The sequence below is a fragment of the Bombyx mori genome, chromosome 15, assembly GCF_030269925.1.
Source record: "Bombyx mori chromosome 15, ASM3026992v2".
NCBI lineage: Eukaryota > Metazoa > Arthropoda > Insecta > Lepidoptera > Bombycidae > Bombyx > Bombyx mori.
The window spans coordinates 14,947,478-14,966,838 of NC_085121.1; the positions used below are offsets into that span (position 1 = coordinate 14,947,478).

General features: G+C 40.1%; 1 protein-coding gene across 2 annotated transcripts in view; it reads right to left on the minus strand.

Moving 5' to 3' along the window:
- Nucleotides 1-17,503, minus strand: part of ace1 (acetylcholinesterase type 1) — a 78,847-nt gene extending 61,344 nt beyond the window's left edge. For both annotated transcript variants that reach the window (XM_038015607.2, XM_012697314.3), the window contains exon 1: nucleotides 17,396-17,503. The gene's annotated coding sequence lies outside the window, so the exon portion shown is untranslated. The remainder of the gene's footprint in view (nucleotides 1-17,395) is intronic.
- Between the last annotated feature and the right edge of the window lie 1,858 nt (nucleotides 17,504-19,361).

Here is a 19,361-nt window from a genome sequence, read left to right on the forward strand (position 1 = left end):
TTTTCAAAGACTATTATACTTCTATAATCACAAATTTCGCCAAGACTACTCTTTGGAAAAATATGAATAAAGACAAACAATATTTAATCTATTCTCAATTTGACAACAGACGTCAAGAACAAATGTTTGACAATAAATAAATAGTAATGCGTGTGTGCGGCAACAAAACATGGTAGTGTGTGTAATGTTTTCTTTTTTGATTTAATATATTATTATTAAATCATAATTTAAAAAAAATTTGAATTGTGCACTTCTTCTCTATATTCTCTATAAGTGTGGAAAATTTCATACGCGCAATTTTCGTAAAAAGGGTTACAAAGTTTTTGCTTCACATATTATATAAACAAAATTTGCTCTGTCAGCCAATATCCCTTCAAAACTAGTGATTAAATAGATTGTCAATTTAGCAATACTCATGTACTCTACTACATTAGTACTTCAACATTCAACACTGCAATGCTCTTAGTCTAAACTTTTTATTAAAACTCCTCTCGACTCGACTACTTAATTTACACGACGACTAACCATAATATCTATAGTTTCTTGCGTTTACATCTAAGAAGCACTATTCCTTTGGGTAGCGGAAACAAAACTAATACCCACACATAAAGTTATAAACCCAATTAGCAGTACTATTTTCTGAGATAACCATAAATGCGAGTGATTTAAGCAGATTAATATTTGTGAAATCGCATTATTCTAAATTAGCGCGCGCTCTTCGTTCCCGAGAGAATGTGGATTCCACGCCTCAATTACTTTTTTCCCATTTTTGTACAATGCGCTTTTTGGAACGTGGCTGTGGTAGATTATAAGCGTGCATGTGTGTGCGTGTGACTTCGAGATTCAAAGATACAACCAACATGCGTAACCGGTTGCCGAATCTCATTTTTGTTTACAATTCAGTTTTTTTTCTATGTTGTATTTTTTTTTATTGCTTAGATGGGTGGACGAGCTCACAGCCCACCTGGTGTTAAGTGGTTACTAGAGCCCATAGACATCTACAACGCAAATGCACTACTCACCTTGAGATATAAGTTCTAAGGTCTCAAGTATAGTTACAACGGCTGCCCCACCCTTCAAACCGAAACACATAACTGCTTCACGGCAGAAATAGGCAGGGCAGTGGTACCTACCCGCGCGGACTCACAAGAGGTCCTACCACCAGTAATATATGTGAAGTATCAAACTTTTAACCTACTCACTGGGAAAAGAACTACTGTTGTATAAGGAAACGCTTGTACTCTTCTTTTTCGAAAACGTGTCTAATACATTGTACATACAGAAAAACGAGCAAAACAAAAAAACATCCACGATAGAAACATTTTTAGATATTAAGAAAACAAAGGACGACATTCTAGGCTACCTACGGCTGCCAGCTGGTTAGCTAAATATAGAAAAGGCAGTACAAATTGTGGAGACGATCGTAGATTGGGCCGACGTTTGTACCGCTAAGCAATGATGCCTTCACTTTGAACAATGTGACACTTTTTACTGGTGGTTGGACCTCTTGTGAGTCCGCGCGGGTGGGTACCGCCACCCTGCATATTTCTACCGTGAAGCAGTAATGCGTTTCGATTTGAAGGGTGGGGCAGCCGTTGTAACTATGCTTGAGACCTTGGAACTTATATCTCAAGGTGGGTGGCACATTTACGTTGTAGATGTCTGTGGGCTCCAGTAATCACTTAACACCAGGTGGGCTATGAGCTCAACCACCCATCTAAGCAATAAAAAAAATGAAATTTAGTTGAGGCTTCGAACTCATGCCTCAAGGTAGGTAGGTAGGTAGCGGTATTCGCGTTGTAATGTAATTGAGGTCCCAGCCACCAACACCCGGTGGGCCAATCCACACATCTAATGCTACAGAAAAACGCAAATTATGCCACAGCAATTCCTCCACGCATACATTTCACATGTAAATTTAAGGTTGCTCTTCCCACGAATAAAATGATGACCTCGTTGTTCAAAGATAGAATAGGAGGAGTCTTTTTTATTGATTCTATTCCCAAAGGACAGACGGTCACACGACCCTATTGTGAAGGTTTAATCCCGAAAGAACGTGAAACGATTCAGGAAAACGTTGAAGAATACTATAATTTAGCGTTTCATCCAAATTTAGCTGCTTCATTTAATAGAAGTTGCGTTAAACTATTCCCTTGGGTACCAATGTGTAGTTATTTTGCTCCAAGGTAAAGCAAGGGAAGGCAAAAGAAAAAGAGGCAGACAACCAAAAATATGGGACGATGATATCAGGCAGGTTGGTAACCAGAGAGTGATCAGAATGGAGTAGGTTAGAGGAGGCCTTTGCAAACTGACATACGGACTTACAGAAAATAAAGAAGCACCAAATACATGAACAATTTTTATTTGGACAAACAAATCTATCCTGGATTAGCTTCGCATCCGAGTCAGACTCTCAATAATCTGTGACCAGAGGATACTCAGCTACTTCGGTCATATTGCCTGCCGTCAGTCAGATAACTTAGACAAAGTGATTGTGACCAACAAAGTAGAAGGAAAGAGACCCCGCGGCCGATTACCTAGCCGTTGGTGTGATCAAATAACCGCCCTAACTGGGTTGCCAGTCGCAACCGCCATTCGAGAAGCTGAAGACCGGACGAGATGGAAACAGTTCACGAGACAGGCCACGGTCAAGTTTCAGGGACACGACCTTCAGCAATGAAGAAAGCGACGAAGAAGAAGACATATATTAGCATAAGTGCAGTAGTATAAGAAACATAATTGTATATCCGTTGTCCGAATAAAAGGCTTTATTATTATTAGCGTTTAACTACTATACAATTCACTTTACCAAAATTAAAGGTAGAAATCCCAGTTAAATTGTAGTGAACATTATCCAATCAGAAGTGGCACATACAGGTTCACAACGCCGTTCCTCACATCCTAATGTAGCCAAATAACTATAAAGATGTCATACGGAGAGGAAGTTGAATATGAAGGGTCCCCCTTGTCGGATTGGTCGACAACATTTTAACGTACATAATGTGTTTTGTGGTTTTATTTCACGTTTTTTTATTTATTGTTTTGATGAGTGTACGAGCTCACAGCTCACCTGGTGTTACTGAAGCCCATAGACATCTACAACGTAAATGCGCCACCCACCTTGAGATATAAGTTCTATGATCTCAGTATAGTTACAACGGCTGTCCCAACCTTCAAACCGAAACGAATTACTGCTTCACGGCAGAAATAGGCAGGATGGTGGTACCTACCCGCGCGGACTCACTAGAGGTCCCACCACCAGTTTTTTTTGAGGTTACTTTAATACATTAGGCCGTACATGATACCATGTCATCATCATATACTTCCTTTACCGCGATATGGCATATGAATAGGACAGGCGTTAACTTATACTATACTGATTTCATAACTGACTGAATGGATAGATAACTAAATGAATGAATAATAATGTGAACCGTACCGTAATTATCTCTTTATTTTAACTTAAAATGCCACTGCTACTTTAAAATCATATTAGAATGGTATTAATGGTAGGCAACGGCTTGGCTCTGCCCCTGGCATTGCTGACGTCCATGAGCGACGGTGACCACTTACCATCAGGTGGGCCGTATGCTCGTCTGCCTACAAAGGCAATAAAAAAAAGAAACAATTAGAATTAGCAAGTTGACAAAATTAGAGCAATGAAGAAGAAGGCTATGCTCGGAGTTTCCTTGCGAGATCTAATCAGTAATGAGGAGATTCGCTGAAGAATCATGGTAACGTACGTAGCCCGAAGAGTTGCGAAATTAAAGTGGCATCAGGCAGGCCACATTGCTCGTAGACCACTGGGTACAAAATTTTTTAGAGTGACGACCGCGCACCGTTAGACGCAGTGCGGGTAGGTGTCCTACGACGTAGACCTGCTTAAGATCGCGACAATTCGCAGGATGTAGGCAGCGCAGGGCCCGCTATTATGGCGAACATTGGGGAAGGAGTATATCCAGCATTAGATGTCCATGAGCTGGTAATAACGAAATTGTTCTTAATCGAAAACAATTATAAATTTGGTGCCCGATATTGATTTATTTTTCAGTAATAAAGCTGTTCTTGTAATTTCACTATGGATAAACGATCGATATGATAGATTAAATAAGAACTCACAAAATTTAGGTGGCTTCATCAAACATGTATGATATGCGATTTAGCATTAAGATAAAACTGATGAGTTATTCCACTCTAGCGCATTGATACCAGGAGGATAGAACGTACCGTGGAAGGGCAATCCGGTCGGCAGTGTATGGCGTTCCAACCCGGCAAGCTGGTTCTGGCCCAGAGGGTTATCCCGGAACACCAGTGACACCACCCGGGTGGCCTAACGGGCCGCGGTACCGCGGAGACCAGCGTTGTTGTTGTTGACGATCGCCTCGACGACCCGTCGGTCGGGCGTCCTCGGGGTGGCACCGTGAGTCTTGTTGTAGTCTTGACCGCGGGAGCCCCTGATCGGACATCAAGTGAGATAGTGCAAGGGCCCTAAAAAAAACTTGGACTCGCGATCTGCTCCCAACATCTGCAGACCGTCAAGATCCACATAAACAGCGCGTCCATTAGGCGCAGACACCTCGGCCCGAAAAAAAGGGTGAGCTCTATTCAAATCGCAATTAGACATTGCCTTATCAGTGAGCGTTAGACTTTATAAAGTTAAAACAAGTGTTAAAAAATATATAACTATATAGATGAAATAAATGTACTTTTTGTAGGCATTAATACGAAATCAACTGACAAATACTATTTTCCTTGTAGAATGGAGCCGGACAAACAACTTTAAACATTTACTGCGACGTCACAGTTTGTTACAGTTCATTAGTTCAGTTACAGTTCAGTGTTACAGTTAATTATTTGGTAATAACAATAATATTGATTCGATTTCGGCAAATTCGCTCTATATCTTTCTAACTAAACTATCTTCAGTGCAAATTAGATCTATCACATCACGATTCAAACGGCAAACGAGTTTCAATTGTTTTAACGAGGTCTGCCGACCTGTCCCGACTGCTCCCGAATACACTTCGCAGTAATCTAATTGGCCCGAAACAAATGTTTCCCGTCTCAGGGTCACGGAGAAACTAGAACATTCTACGTCGTAATCGAAAGGTGAAATAACAATGTGACGTAATATTTTTTGACTTTATATCGGACTATACACTACTAGCGACCCGCCCTCGCTTCGCTTCGGAAACATTAAAACACACATGAAACCAAAAAAAAAAAAAAAAGTAGCCTATGTTCATCAGGGACAATGTCGGCTTCTAATGGAAAAAGAATTTTTCAAATCGGTCCAGTAGTTTCGGAGCCTATTCGAAACAAACAAACAAACAAATATTTCCTCTTTATAATATTAGTATACACTATACCGTACAGATGTTAATCTATAACCTAGGTGGAACCGTCTGGAGTCTGGCAAGACTCTCCCTATTTTTAAGATAGATTTTTATTGCTCTTATTGCTCATCGATTCATCTGGTATTACAAAAGAAAGCGAGTCTGGAAAAATTGCAAGAATAGGTTTTAAAAAAAATTTATTTCCAGACTTTGCGTCCAATCTATTAAAATCGTGTGAAAAAACTTATACGACATAATTTTGTTGAATAATTATTTACTTATCCCAAGTTACAGGTCTTAATGAATCTACAAGCCACGTCTGCAATGTTATTCAATAAACAAACCTCTAATTTGTGTTTAATAAATACTTGTATTGTGTTTACTAATGGAGAGTTTCGGAATCCAACACTAACTTTAAAAATTAAATTTCCTACCCTAATTTTTAATGTGTGCACACATATTCTCAATTACCTCTAAAATTTTCCCTCAAAATTATAAATTGCGTAATTACTGGTGATAGAATGTTTTGTGAGTCAGCACAGCAGCTATTTCTGCCGAGAAGCAGTAGCACGTTTCGGTTTGAAGGGTGGGGCAGCCGTTGTATTGTCCAAAGAACCTTAGAACTCGTGTTTCATGGTGGGTAGCGGCATTTACGTTATAGACGTCTACGTGCTCCGGTAGCCATCTGGAACCAGGCGAGCAATGGCAGTGGCGTCCACCCATTTAAGCAAAAAAAATAATTAGATTCCAAACTATAGCAGCGAACATCATCAATCGCACACGAGCATTAAAAGCTCGATCCCATTCGGAAGCGAACAAAATAAAGTTCAATGACTCGGAACGCTCAAACGTCATGTTATTTTCCGCTTATTGTGTCAAATGCAGCGGATTTGATACAAATCAGGTCAGTGATTCGAATTTTGGCACGGCGCCACAATACCAGGTAGCATTATGTAGGTAGGGCCGCACGTTGAGCGCTAGTTGCGACAAAATATGCAGCAACCATAGCGATAGATATTTTCGAGATACTTACTAGCTTCTTTGCTTAGTAATAAAAAAAAATCATAATATAAAAGTGTGTGTGTCCGCTCCGACGCACGACTGGAGTTTACTGGATATAAAAAATTAAACGAAACAATACGAGAAATAGTTCTATATTACGACAACACGATACACTACAGATTATTAACAAATTAACGAGACACAAAACAAACGACTAACAAATATATGAAAATACAATAATGAGAGAAACGCGCGATCAGTTCGAGGCTTTGTGGCGGACTGCCGGCGCAGCAGCCCGGCGTCACCTGCGATAACGCATTTCGTGTGACATGCGCAATCAGGCGCATAACGCATTTCGTGTGACATGCTAGTACGATTTTGGTCCCCATAATTTTCATACCCCGGGCCTATATATGTAAATCGATTCTAAAGGAGTAAACTCCAATTATGTGCATGGTTGGCGCTCAACTAACACCTGCGGTCCTCGTATCAGGAAGATGAAAAAACAAGTGACACAAAGTGCCTCAAGATATTGAGAGAAGGTTAACCCATTGAGTTTCTCGCCGTATCTTATCAGTGAGTCGCGATTCCGGTCCCGAGTTTTTTTTTTGGTGCTTAGATTGGTGGACGAGCTGACAGCCCATCTGATGTTAAGTGGTTACTGGAGCCCATAGACAACTACAACGTAAATGCGCCACCCACCTTGAGATATAAGTTCTAAGGTCTCAGTATAGTTACAACGGCTGCCCCACCCATCAAACCGAAACGCATTACTGCTTCACGTCAGAAATAGGTAGGGCGGTGGTACCTACCCGTGCGGATTCATAAGAGGTCCTACCACCAGTAATTTACGCAAATTATAATTTTGCGGGGTTGATTTTTATTAAACGATGTTATTCCTTCACCGTGGAAGTCAATCGTGAACATTTGTTAAGTACGTATTTCATTAGAAAAAATTGGTACCCGCCCGCGGGATTCGAACACCGTTGCATCGTTAGATACGAATGCACCGGACGTCTTATCCTTTAGGCCACGACGACTTCAAGATTCTGCGATGCATTGCTAAAGCTAATGTTAGCAAATTCTCCAAGTTTGAGCCTTTTTTTACAAGCAACTGCGATACCAACCTACATACCGGAATGCGTATCTGCTTCGCGGCCTAACACTAACAGTCTACGTGATGTAAATTTAAATCCGGCTTTTTCTATTTAGCTACGAAATCGTTCAAACAAAAGGCTTTGCAAAACTTATTAACTTAAGCTGATGGTAGGACTTCTTGAGAGTCCGCGCGGTTAGATACCACCGCCCTGCCTATTTCTGCCGTGAAGCAGTCATGCGTTTCGGTTTGAAGGGTGAGCCAGCCGTTGTAACTTTACTTCAGACCTTAGAACTTATATATCTCAAGGTGGGTGGTGCATTTGTAGATGGCGTTGTAGATTTCTATGGGTTCCAGTAACCACTTAACACTAGGTGGACTGTGAGCTCATCCGCCTATCTAAGCAATAAAAAAAAAACTTCCGTAGTTATAAGAGCATACCGCGATCCCCAAGCTCCATTTATACTGGTGGGACGTATTGTGAAGCGCCACGACTCGGTATCAACCTCTTGTCCATCTAAACCGGTATTACACAGTGTTACATCTACAACTTCAGGTTATCACTTAACACCACAAATACCACGGTACGTCTGTTCGTCTGAGGGATTGAAAAAACCAATTACATTGAAATTGTTGAGCCTGCTAAAGTTTGTAGCTTTACTAATAGCATCACAAGGTCCTTTATAGTCTTGAAATCGCTAACGGATCCGAATATGGAAGATATCTCATGATTGGAAGGTACTTCTTATAATTATGACAAACGATTTGATCAAAACGATAATGATCTAAGGTTTGTTTGTCTTTCGTGGAAATAATTTATCCTTCGAACGCCATTTCAAAAGTTACCTCCCGTGCCACTCGCGAATCACATAGGCTTGGGCGCTAATGTATTCGGGTAGTTAGTAAACCTGTTTCTGTTTGCCAGGTTGGAAAGGTCACCGAACTACTAGAAATCCCTAGGACACCACACTAGGAATCTCTTCCAAAAAAACCTTCGATGACAAATTATGCTTGTATTTTTCTGTGAGCCCTCATTTTCGATTAATTGCATGCTAGGCAAATTGTGTTCACGAGTGCTCACATCAAAATTTCCTACGTAATGTTTTGTTTTAATAGACGACCAGACTTGAGCACGAAAGAGCCGTATTATTAAGAGATACCAGAGCGGCAGATAGAAAACTCAGTTAGCTACAGTAACCTAATAAATAATACCATCTGTTTTATGAAGTGTCCGTTAAAATTGTAATGAGAAGGAATTATGTTAAGCCTCCTAAATGTCAGAGGGTAGAAGCCTTTTAATTTGCATCGCTAAGGCCGTAACTTTTTTATAATGGGGAAAAATGTGCTAAGCATGCCGGGAATTAAACATTTCTCCCCTAAACGAGAGGAAAGCGTTGCAATAAAAAATCTTATACCCTAACGATGTTCTTTAAGGCCTTTTAAACGTTGAATATCAATTTCGCTGGCTTAGGATGGACTCTGAGCAGAAAGACCGGCTGCTGTTAAGCATGGGTTTGATTGGATAGTAAATGTTCACTTTAGGACGTTGAGGCTAAATCTCACAATCCATTCGAATGACAGTCACTGTAATCTCCAAATTAGAGCACTCGCCTATCGTAAACAGAATGTGTACAAAGTCTAATTAAAACTATGATTACGATTATGATTAATCTCGTGTTTATTATTTTCCTATTATTATTATTTTCAACGTTTTATTTATATTTTTTTAATTGCTTAGATGGGTGAACGAGCCCACAGCCTTCCTCGTGTTAAGTGATTACCTTTTTTTTTTTTTTTATGATTGAAGGATTACTGGTGGCCCGGAGGCCTTTCCAGTTTCACCAGGACAGGTGGGCGAGCAAAGGCTCAGCCAGGAGGGGTGGGATTTGCTAACAGCTGCCCGAGCGCCTCCGAAGGAGACCTAACAACTCAAGAGTAGCTGCTTCGCGAATGAATCTACTACCGGATCGGAATCGCGACCCGCTGAGAAGATCCGGCGAGAAACTCAGCGAGCTGATTCATGGGTTAGGTTGCACGGCGAACTCTTTGTCGAGTTCGACGAGTACGGTTACCGAGGTCCCTAAGCCTGCTCCTAGAGCTGAAGGCGTCTAGTGCAAAGGTTATTGGATCTGATGGATCCGTAAGGACGTGTCTAGGGCGTCGACGGTGACTGGCTCCTGCATGATCAGGATTCGGGGAGTAGTCAGCGGCGGCTACGATAAGGCGATTATCATGACGCATAGCCTTATCGAAGTATCGTTCCGACGCTGACTTCATGTATTTCCGAATTGATTCGAGGCCCAGGTCGTCGTGTAGGTCAACGTTCCTCACGAACCACGGAGCCCCGACAGCTAACCTGCAAAAGCGGGATTGTAGGGATTGGAGGGTGTCTATGTGTGTGCGGGCCGCGTGAGCGAACACCACACTCGCGTAAGTCATGACGGGCCTTATGCAAGTTTTGTAAAGTGTCACCTTGTTCCGAAGGGACATTTTACTCCGCTTACAGATCATGGGGTAGAGTCTACCGAGAATAAACGCGGCACGGTCACGGACTGATTTTATATGCGGGCGGAATGTCATCGATGCATCCAGGGTAACGCCCAGGTACTTGACCTTCCTGGCCCAGGGTATGGATTGACTAAAGAGAGTAATCGGGGGTGTGAGATTCCTCCTCCTAATACGGGAGGAAATCCGTGTGGAGCTTCCCCTCTGAAATAGCACCGCAGTACTTTTCGCTGGGTTGATGTCTATGCGCCATTTTCGGAACCACTGTCCTAGGGCTAGGGATGCGCTCTGAAGCTTCTTCGCGATTAGGGACTTGTTTCTACTGGAATAGTAAACAGTCGTGTCGTCGGCGAATAAAGCTAAATGGGGTGATTACCTGAGCCCATACACATCTACAACGTAAAAGCCGCCACCCGCCTTGAGATATAAGTTCTAAGTTCTCAATATAGTTACAACGGCTGCCCCACCCTACAAACCGAAACGCATTACAGCTTCATGGCAGAAATAGGCGGGTTGGTAGTACCAGGTGTGCAGACTCACCAGGGGTCCTACCATCAGTTTGAAATACTTAAATAGTCACGAACAACTAAGGTTATATGTACGATGACAATTTAATATTTTGCTAGCTACCGTCAATTTCACCGTAAAAAATAAATGTTAACCTTTCTTTTTCACACAAAGATTAACTAATAACAATAATATCTTGAGCTCTGGCAGTTTGTTTGAATTGGGTTTTCATCTTCACGATAAAATAATGCGAGTTATTGAAATATATTATGATGTGTTTAGTGTGTATGTAGTTTTTAATAAGTATTTCTATGTCGATGCTTTAGTTTTCTTTAGTTTGAAAGAGTCAAACAACTGGTGATGTTATCGCTGTTATGACTGCCGTGTGTGTTTTTTTATATTATTTAAATAAATTAATTTAAAGATTTTTTTTCGGTTTTCGGTAATAGTACACATAACTATAACTACTTTCACGATTTATTCTAGTTAGTTAGCATTTTTGACTGAACATCGTCCGTGATCACGAAAACTGTAAAGGATTCGAAGCGTTAATACATATAATAATAATAATAATAAATTTATTTCAGAATTAAACTCCATATGAAGTGTTAGTAATACAAAATCTTAAAATGTTAGTAATACAAAATCTTTCTTAAAAAAAGCAGTTCATTTTATTTATTTTACATTGACCATGGCTGGTCTTGAGCCAACATGGACTTCATTCCAGTGCCTCAGTGTAGGGCAGCAATAGCGACTCCCTATCGCGGCCAGGAGGCTGTTCGGGTAAAAAAGTAAAAAAAAAAAAATCGAAATGAAACCGTAAAAGTATTATACTTTGAATTATTTAATTTATCTCATCTCTACAAAATACAGCGTACGTATCGTAACAAAACAGACATAGCTGTAGAAAAAGACAAATCGGTGGAATCCACGAACTCAGAGCTTCAGGGTTTCATTTTATTACACGAATCCATTCGCTCACCATGGACGTCGATAGTATGGATTCACTGGTGGTAGGACCACTTGTGAGTCCGCGCGGGTAGGTACCACCGCCCTGCTTATTTCTGCCGTGAAGCAGTAATGCGTTTCAGTTTGTAGATTATTGGACAGCCGTTGTAACTATACTGAGACCTTAGAACTTATATCTCAAGGTGGGTGGCGCATTTACGCTGTGGATGTCTATGGGCTCCAGTAACCACTTAACACCAGGTGGGCTGTGAGCTCGTCCACCCATCTAGGCAATAAAAAAAAGTAAGCACGGCGACTTAACCACGAGGCCTTTATCTCAATTTCTAATAATAAAATTTAATCATAAACGACCTGGTAACACGCGTGTTCTAAAACTTACAATAACAACACGCTTCACCCAGCTGAGCGATGCGTGGGCGGGTACAGAAATAAAACGAGAGAAAATGCGGCTACCAGTTCAAGGACCCGTAGAGAAAATAATAAACAAACTTTGCGAGACAAAAAATAATAAAAAAAACAAAATGTGTGCAATTCACACGTGGTTGAAGTGAAACCTTCCAAAATTAAAATACAATTATCCTAAACGTCTTAAGTATATGTAAAATGTTGTCATTGTTTTAAACCTTCTCTGGACTTCCACAAATAATTCAAGACCAAAATTAGCCAAATCGGTCCAGCTGTTCTCGAGTTTTAGCGAGCCTAACGAACAGCAAGTAATTTTTATATATACTTATAGGTATAGATGTTTCAAATGTCTTGACTTTTGAGAAAACCAATTTTTCGGCAATAAGCAGGGCCAATGGTGATTAGATGATAAACGTGACCTACATAAACCATAAACAATATTTACAGTGCCACTGACCTTTAAATTAAAAGGTCGACAAATAAAAAGCCGGCCAGTTAAACGATTCACGCGCACGGCGAATGATTTGTATCTAATGGTCCAATTAGGACTAGTAACGCGGGCATTGGTAACAATCTTGCTAAATTGATAACTGCACTAGCTTCTTTCTATTGGTCAGATTGGTCAGAGAGAGAGAGAGAGAGATAGAGAGAGAGAATACACTTTATTGCACACCAAAACACAATTTACATTCAAAAACAGTCAAAAAGCAGATAGATTTGTACAATAGGCGGTCTTATCACTAAAAGCGATCTATTCCAGACAACCCTTTAGTTTAGAGAAATTCTGCAAAATATAAAAATATAGTAGGTATGTTGCGGTGTGCCATTGACAATACATTATTATAGAAAATATAAAAAAAATAGATATACACCGTTTACAAATATGTAATATGAAATAACTATTTGATTTATATACCAATTATTTACTGGTGGTAGGACCTCTTGTGAGTCCGCACGAGTAGGTACCACCGCCCCGCCTATTTCTGCCGTGAAGCAGTAATGCGTTTCGGTTTGAAGGGTGGGGCAGCCGTTGTGACGATACTGAGACCTTACAACTATATCTCAAGGTGTGCGGCGCATTTATTTACGTTGTAGATGTCTATGGGCTCCAGTAACCACTTAACACCAGGTGGGCTGTGAGCTCGTCCACACATATAAGCAATAACAAAAAAAAAAAACTTACATATACTTACATACATATAATAAATCTATAGTATGAAATATATATTATGGAAATGATAAATGATAATGATACAAATAAACAACACTAAGCAGATAAACAATGCTCCTTCACCTTTCTTTTAAAGCAGCTTAAAGTTGGAGCAATTCTCACTGCACTAAGAAACTTTTTTAATGAAAACGATTAGTGTGGTCTGGATTGTCCTAAAGTACCGCAGTTCAGGACCCTGACATGGTCAATCGGTCACATAACTCAACTTTTTTTTATTATTACTTAGATGGGTGGACGAGCTCACAGCCCACCTGATGTTAAGTGGTTACTGGAGCCCATAAGCATCCACAACGTAAATGCGCCACCCACCTCGAGATATCAGTTCTAAGGTCTCAGTATAGTTACAACGGCTACCCCACCCTTCGAACCGAAACGCATTACTGCTTTACGGCGGAAATAGGCGAGGAGGTGGTACCTACCCGTGTGGACTCCCAAGAGGTCCTACCACCAGTAAATGACGCCATTAATCCCAAGACGACAAAGTCTCAAATGTTTTATAACAATTGTTCTATTCTTCATACCAGACTGTATGACTCCCTCCTGTATGAGTTCCCAGCAGGCTAAAAATATTTACTACAATCAGTATGTGAACAACCCGTAGTATTATCTAAATCGTACTGATTCTCATTTCCGTGTAAACATATTGAAAAATTACCGATACGGACGAAAATCTCTACGTAAACTCCAAATAGAGTTCGACACCAAGAAACTCATCATACCAATACGCAATAAAAACGGGGTGCATTGATAGAAAAGCACAGGTCGGAGCCACTAGAGATTTCTCGTATCCACAACGCTCCTTTCTCCGGAGCTTTCAGAAAGTTCCATCAAGCTTCTACTCAACGGTCCGCTGTATTTTGATCACGTAGTGCGGAAGCCCCAACTTAGTTTCGGGAAACGAGAAATCTTCAAGAAAAAATCCACTCCGACACGGGTGATTTAAAACCTTACACGCTATAAGAATATTCTGAATATTTGACATATTATAATACTGGTGGTTGTTGTTGTTTTTAATTAAACTAGTGTTCCCGCAGTAGTCGAAATTCGACTTTAATCAATTGATATTTTATGTTTAAACATTATTATGGTTCTATTGTCAAATACTAATAAACCTATATAATACTAGCGACCCGCCCTCGCTTCGCTTCGGAAACATTAAAACACACATGAAACCAAAAAAAAAAATAAAAAAAAAAAAAAAAAAGTAGCCTATGTTCATCAGGGACAATGTCGGCTTCTAATGGAAAAATAATTATTCAAATCGGTCCAGTAGTTTCGGAGCCTATTCGAAACAAACAAACAAACAAATCTTTCCTCTTTATAATATTAGTATAGATATAGATAATCACAGATTTCTCCAAAACTACACTATACATAAATAATAATAATGACAAACAATATTCATCTATTCTCAATTTGATCACAGACTTTAAACACTAACAAAAGTTTGACAATTGACAATAAACAAAGAGTATATTTATATATATATGTGTTGTTTCAAATACATGGCAGTGTGTGTAATGTTTTCTTTATTGATTTAATGTATCTTTTATGCATTATTTAAAAAAAAAAAATTAGCATTGTGGACTTCTTCTCTATATTTTCTATAAGTGTGGAAAATTTCATACTCCTCCGTCCGCGCAATTTTCGTAAAAAGGATACAAAGTTTTTGCTTCACGTATTAATATATTTTAGAAACATTAGCTGGATGTACAGATTCGTATAAATAAATTAGTATGGAATATCTTACATGAAACTAATCGAAGCAGTTATTAACCAGAATATACCCCTCAGCTAATGAATAAAACGCCCTAATTTTTTCTGGAATCGAGAAATGCGTTCCGTATAAGGAAAAAACGTTCGTTCGTATGAAGCGATGCAAATTTGCCGAATCTCGTAGGCAGATACCAAATTTCATAAGGAAATACATACTTAACGCGTGCTCGCGAATGACTTCCACGCAGAAGAAATTAGATCGTATAATAAAATTAATTTTCCATAATATCTCACTGGTGGTAGGACCTCTTGGGAGTCCGCACGGATAGGTACCACCACCCCGCCTATTTCCGCCGTGAAGCAGTAATGCGTTTCGATTCGAAGGATAGGGTAGCCGTTGTAACAATACTGAGACCTAAGAACTTATATCTCGAGGTGGGTGGCGCATTTACATTGTAAATGTCTATGGGCTCCAGTAACCACTTAACAACAGGTGGGCTGTGAGCTCGTCCATCCATCTAAGCAATAAAAATAAAAAAAAACTATGTGAACATGTTTCTGCTGCAAAATAATCGTACCTTCCAATTTCAAGGGTGAGACAACCCGTTACACAGCCTCATGTCGCTTGAAGTGTCGACATTCAAATTTTGGGCTTAGGTCAGTGGTATGCATTATTCTTTCAATATTTCTAACTTTTTTCTTTTCTACGTTATCCACATGCGCCTATCTTAGTCAGAGGTTTGGAAAGGAGCATAATCTATATATATATAAAAATGAATTGTTGTTCGTTAGTCTCGCTAAAACTCAACTGGTCTTGAATGATTTGTGGAAGTCCAGAAAAGGTTTAAAAGGTAGATAAATATCAAAATGCTCGGAATTAAATAAAAATAACAATTTTGTTTTTCCTTTGATGTGTCCCCCGTCAGACGAATTCATTTTATTTGTTTTAAGTTTATTTTATACAAAAGTTTTTTTAGTCTTTTATTTATCGATTGAGGCACTGCGAAGTCTGCCGGGTCAGCTCAGCTAGTTTTAATATTTTTTTAACACGTTGAACGCCATGGGGCCCACCGATGGTTCTAGCGGCGCAAAAACTGGGAATCAGTAATTTTTATCAACTTGAGATTTTCATTCTAAAATTTATAAAACTCGATAATTTGCACGAAAGATAAAAATTTTGCGACTTTTACCGTCTAGTTTTTAACATATTTAAAAAAGGCGTAAATTTCTTTTCGTGTTTGATTTGTATTACACAATATTATTCCAAATTATTGTTTATGTTTTTAAAGTTAACGTAATGTCAATCTAATATAACTATACATACTCGTATGTGTCCGGTTACGTCAAACATCAAGAATGAAACCGAGGCAATAGGAATTTATTACTACTATATTAGTCTTTTTTTACTGCATAGATGGTCGGACGAGCTCACAGCTCACCTGGCGTTCAGTGGTGGACATCTACAACGTAAATGCCGCCACCTTAAGATATGAGTTCTAAGGTCTCAGTATAGTTACAACGGCTGCCCCACCCTTCAAACCGAAACGCATTTAGTGCTTCACGGCAGAAATAGGCAGGGCGGTGGTACCTACCCGTGCGGACTCACAAGAGATCCTACCACCAGTAGTTACGCAAATTATAATTTTGTGGATTGGATTTTTATTACACGGTGTTATTCCTTCACCATGGAAGTCACTCTTGAACATTTATTGAGTACGTATTTCATTAGAAAAAATAGTACCCGCCTGCGAGATTCGAACACCGGTGCATCGCTAGATACGAATGCACCGGACGTTTTATCCTTTAGGCCACGCCGACTTCAAAACTCAGAAGAATAAGACTTATTTATAATAATTTTCAAATAAATTTCCTGTAACGGTTTCGCTTCCATTTTGTTCGGTGGCCGGGTCACATAAATTAACAGTTCATAAAGTCTCTGAAAAACAGTTTCGCTTGACGTGTTCGGAAATTCAACTGCTTTGATTCCAATCGAACTATTCAAGAATGGAACTTATAACGAAGTGGTGTCCGTATTCTGTGCCCATTTTCAGCTGTTCTTAGCATAATGAAATTTTTGATAAGAAAAAATAAATCGAAAATTATCGCAGCACAAGTACACGACCTCGTTGAATCCGAAACACGGAGAGCGACACACCGTGAAAATACGCATACGTGCAAAGTACACAAAACGTCCGTATAAAATATTCAGGGCTGAAAAAAAAAATCGGTCCGCCGGAAACAAAGGAGCCATGATCCGTGCACGGAACAAGGTCGAGGCTTTTAGGACGATTATGGCGAAATGACACGTAGCCAGGGCTCAGGCAAAACCGCGCGCACCGCCTACCTGGGACCTTGCCATGACCGTGAAAAACAAACGGTTCTGTGTAAACCGAGGAAATTCAGGAAAAATACATCCGGAGCTACGCTGCTACGATGCTACGAGGCATCTCAGCGAACCGTAGCAGCGTAGCTACGACAAAAATTAAATTACGACTGTGTCGATAAACGTAGCTTTTATCTAACGTACCTACTTCCAAATTCTAAAACATGCCCAACAACGAATTTTCCTTCGCAAACCAAAAAAAAAACAATAAATAAAATCACGTTTTCGAAAAATGAACAACTTACCAGATATAGACGTCTCGTTCGCACAGATTGAAGGTCGGAATGTCAGCTTTTTTTAAGGGTACGTTCACACTCGCGGCGGCTGCGGCGGGCGGTGGCGACTGACTGACTGAGCCCGGCCGGGAGCCCCGCCTCCCTCGTGCCGTGCCACACCCCCGCGCCCAAGCGGATAAACAACGTGCATTGTGGGCTCGATCTGTGGGCCCTCTCTATTGTACACACACCACTATCCGGCCGACCCCTCTCGTTAACATCGTTTCCGTTGCACGATCTGTACCAAATCGGATAATGTTCGACGTTCAAAGCATTCAATGGTTTAGAAAATAAATGAAATCGACGTGTTCGTATTGAGTTGATATCAGATGAATTTTCCGCTCAGATAGTGGTCTAGCGTTATAGATTTTGGACTTAACTCTCGCAGCGCGGATCCGAGGAATGGTAATGTCCGACAGTTACTTATAAGGAGATTATTCCGGTGACGGTGACCCTATTCGAACAGATAATATTTGATATCGTATATTTCAGAAGGCTTTGGGCTGTCGTTTCGGTCTTCAAATAAAATATGACATTTTAAGGCAAATGGTGCTTTGATAAATTCATACATTTACAATAAGTTATCAGGCTTAATTTCACATCGGCAATCACAAACGGTCGTAAATTAAATAGATAATTTAGATTTAGGAACGTATTTTCTGGTGGTAACGCTTCTTATGAGCCCGCTCTGATACCTGCCTGTTTCTGCCGTAAAGCAGCAATGCTTAAAGGAATGCTTTGAAACTGAGGCTTAGAACTCACGTCTCAAGCTGGGTGGCGACATTTACTTTGTTGATGACTATGAGCAACAGTGACATGTAATGACCAATACTATCTTTAAGCATGAGGTCAAAATCCCTATTGAACCAGATAGCGACTAGTCTGACCAAGGCACGTCTTAGACAGAACAACATGTGGTCAGAAAAAAAAAAACATTCTAGAAAAAGATTTCATTTAAAAACGATCCTTGACATGTTATTATAATTAATTTAGTAAAAACTTAACTAAAAAGAGAAATATAATTAAATAATTATATTCACTTGTAACGTGCATACTTACTAATAATTTAATTCCCATATCTGGGCCGGGGCTCCCAAATATCAGCTTCTTCCATTTGACTCCATACAGAGGAGGGCCGTTCGGATTGTCGATAATCCCAATCTCACGGATCGTTTGGAACCTCTGGGTCTGCGGAGGGACTTCGGTTCCCTCTGTATTTTGTACCGTATGTTCCATGGGGAGTGCTCTGAGGAATTGTTCGAGATGATACCGGCATCTCGTTTTTACCATCGCACCGCCCGCCACCGGAGTAGAGTTCATCCGTACTACCTGGAGCCACTGCGGTCATCCACAGTGCGTTTCCAGAGATCTTTTTTGCCACGTACCATCCGGCTATGGAATGAGCTCCCCTCCACGGTGTTTCCCGAGCGCTATGACATGTCCTTCTTCAAACGAGGCTTGTGGAGAGTATTAAGCGGTAGGCAGCGGCTTGGCTCTGCCCCTGGCATTGCTGAAGTCCATGGGCAACGGTAACCACTCACCATCAGGTGGGCCATATGCTCGTCTGCCTAAAAGGGCAATAAAAAAATTAAAAAAAAAAATTTTTCGTTTTACTATACATGTATGAAGTAATTTAAATGATCCTTGACATAATTTTCAGAATTAGGCACCGAAATACTTTTTTAATGTCCTTTAAATTCAAAAGTATACATAAACTTACAAGAGAGACAATTCCCAGAAATCTCTTCACAAAAACCTGCACTGCTTACATTATTACAAAGAAAAGCTCTGAAAACTTCATCCGTTGGCCTCAAAAGCTCGCGAACTTTACAATGTAAAATGCATTCGGCATTCGGAGAGCTCTCAAAAAGACATTAAGCTGAGTTCGTGCATAGCGTAGCTCGGCAAATGTAATTCGTGAAATAAACAAATATAG